Here is a 2528-nt window from a genome sequence, read left to right as displayed (position 1 = left end):
AACAATATTTGAAAGACAGTAATAGCAAAAAAGAGAATTAAAGAAACAATTACAAAGGCACACTTGTGGACATCTGCTTGTAAACTTGCAGTGCAGCAATGTATAAACTAATTGCTTATAAATTCTTCACAACTAGAACTGCTAAAATTTCAAAACTGTACATTTACATGTACAAAGGCAGTGTGTAGCCTTCTTTGGCTATCTGGTTCAAATCTAGCAACTTCAGGGTGCACTGTATAGCTTTAGAAAAGTAATTAAAACTCGAAAATCAGAATAAAAAATATTAAGACAATAAAAACTTGTTATTTGATCCATTTCCATAACAGAATAAACATCCCATCCTCAGAAGAAAATAAAGTCACTATAACACTGTTTCCAACTAGAAAGGTGGCTACTTTACTGAAGTAAAGCAGCCTGAAACTCTGAGTTGTTTATTTATTTATGAAAATGTATCAATGAAGAACTTTATTTTCTGATAAAGAATTATTTCCCAGAACTATATAGTACACATTTTAAAAACAAAATGCCATAGTGTATAAACACTTAATTCAACCCTGCATTTCAGTTAAACAATAAAATGTACATTAACCAGTACGAAGACAGTGTGTACTTTGTGCCATTTGGCTAAAAACAAGTTGAGTAGAACAGCAACTTTAACATCTACAGTTGAACAGTAGTCAACATGGACCTGACATATTCTCATTGTGGACTGTGCTCTAACAGAGTGAGCCATCAGAATCCACCACTCCTTATTGGATCTTGAGTTACACATACAACATCAGGTCATTTTTAAGAGTCTGCAGCTTGGGTGACAGTTTAGAGTCATCAAGACCAAGTAAGATTTTCTGTGTGAACTCAAAGGTGTTTGTCAGTCCCTCGGGATAACTGAGATGTAGTACATAGATCAGGCCGAATATTACCAGGAAGGCATCTGCAAGCCTGGGGAGGCTGACAACCACATCACCCTCTAGGACGACAGAGACTCTCACTGGGTGGTAGTGAACTGGGCTTGTTGCATCATCGCTGACAGTTGTAAGGAGGACCACTGATGCATCCCGCAGGTCTGGCTCATCCATATCATCCTAAAAAATGAAAAGGAGATCATATAATCACATTTACTGAAACTATGGCTGTGGCCATTTTGATACAGTTGGAGGTCATATAAATAACAAGAAATACACAAGTCTGAAAGACTCCTGTTCATTCTGTTGCGTTGTGCTCTCATTGCTGAGAAAGTGAGATGACTTTTATGTGTTCCACTGTTAGGCTAATGACTGCTACTTTTCTTTGCAGTTTATTTTTTTTGATGCCGTAATGGGCCCAAAATGACACTTCACACTTATGAACATCTTGCCAGAGGTTTGAAGTTGAAATACTGGTACATATACAGGAATTCTAGTGTGTTGGAAATGAAATGAAAATATGAACTGGTTAATTTACAGTATAATAGGCATGATATCTCTTTACTTGGACTTACCACACATGTTCTGAAAAATCCAGAGACTTTCTCACGTAGATACACAGGAAGGGCATGGAGAACAGTGGTACGCCTTGTGTGGACATCATGTAATTCCTAAGAAGATTAAAATAGTGTTGTGACAAGTTTACAATTCTAACCCAATGCCAAACAGTCCCAACTAATTATTAGTTAATTAAATTCCAGTATCTGCACATAAATCCACTAATAATCTGCTGACTCATCTGGTGCAATTACGGAATTTAAAAGCTTATTTGAAGCATTAAACTCCCAACATTACACTAAGACTCTACCTCTGAAATGTACTGTATAATCACCCGTGTATCATGGACTTTGAAAATGTCTGCCAAAGCATCTGCCGTCTTTCCAGTTTTGGAGGCTTTCTGCCTAAATAAGGCCATCAAACGAGGAGTGTGGCGATCAAGCTCCGCGTAGAAAGTGTTAGGTAGGTTCTGGTTAGTTATCCGTTGGAACTCTGCATACACCTGCATTGTAGAAAGGACAGTAACAGCAATTATTTATTTTATGATGAATGAAATTAGGCAACATTACAGACAATGTCATCAATGACATACAGTAGCAAAGATAAAAACTGAAAAATAACCTACAAAATGAATTTATTTATTAAATTTATTTAGCAAAGATAAAAACAGATGAAAGAGTTGACCCATATTACCTCAGACTGCATATGAAGAGCAGGCCAGAGGTCCATTAGCTCTTTCACCGCAGGACTCGTCATCACAATGGTCTGGCAATTGTGATGTCACTACCAAAGTCTGACGCAAGACTCGCTTGATGCACTCTACTTTTATGGGTGTTAAAGGAAGAGTATACATTTGTGCTATAGTTGCAACCTTTGTATGGACATACCACTGTCTCATGCTTTTTTAAGTGTGTTCTTATGTGACTGAGGAGTACAGACTCAGAAAAAGGTTGCTGAAATGTGCATAAAGGACACTTGAAAGTCACAAGTACCTGAATCTCCTTTGCACTGCTGTTATGTTCTTGTGTATGATATCTTGACAGATGAGTACTCAGTGCACTAAGTGTC

The 2528-nt window shown here is 37.3% G+C and overlaps 1 long non-coding RNA gene across 1 annotated transcript; it reads right to left on the bottom strand.

Moving 5' to 3' along the window:
* Positions 1–314: 314 nt before the first annotated feature.
* LOC132473991 (uncharacterized) lies at positions 315–2230 on the bottom strand. Its single transcript, XR_009529538.1, has 4 exons — positions 2154–2230; positions 1795–1962; positions 1478–1573; positions 315–1082 (listed from the first exon to the last, which is right to left on the bottom strand). It is a non-coding gene; the product is annotated as an uncharacterized LOC132473991 (long non-coding RNA).
* Between the last annotated feature and the right edge of the window lie 298 nt (positions 2231–2528).

Source organism: Gadus macrocephalus, chromosome 2, assembly GCF_031168955.1.
Source record: "Gadus macrocephalus chromosome 2, ASM3116895v1".
Taxonomy (NCBI): domain Eukaryota; kingdom Metazoa; phylum Chordata; class Actinopteri; order Gadiformes; family Gadidae; genus Gadus; species Gadus macrocephalus.
Note: the sequence above shows the minus strand (reverse complement) of the source record. Positions and strands in the feature narration are given on the sequence as shown.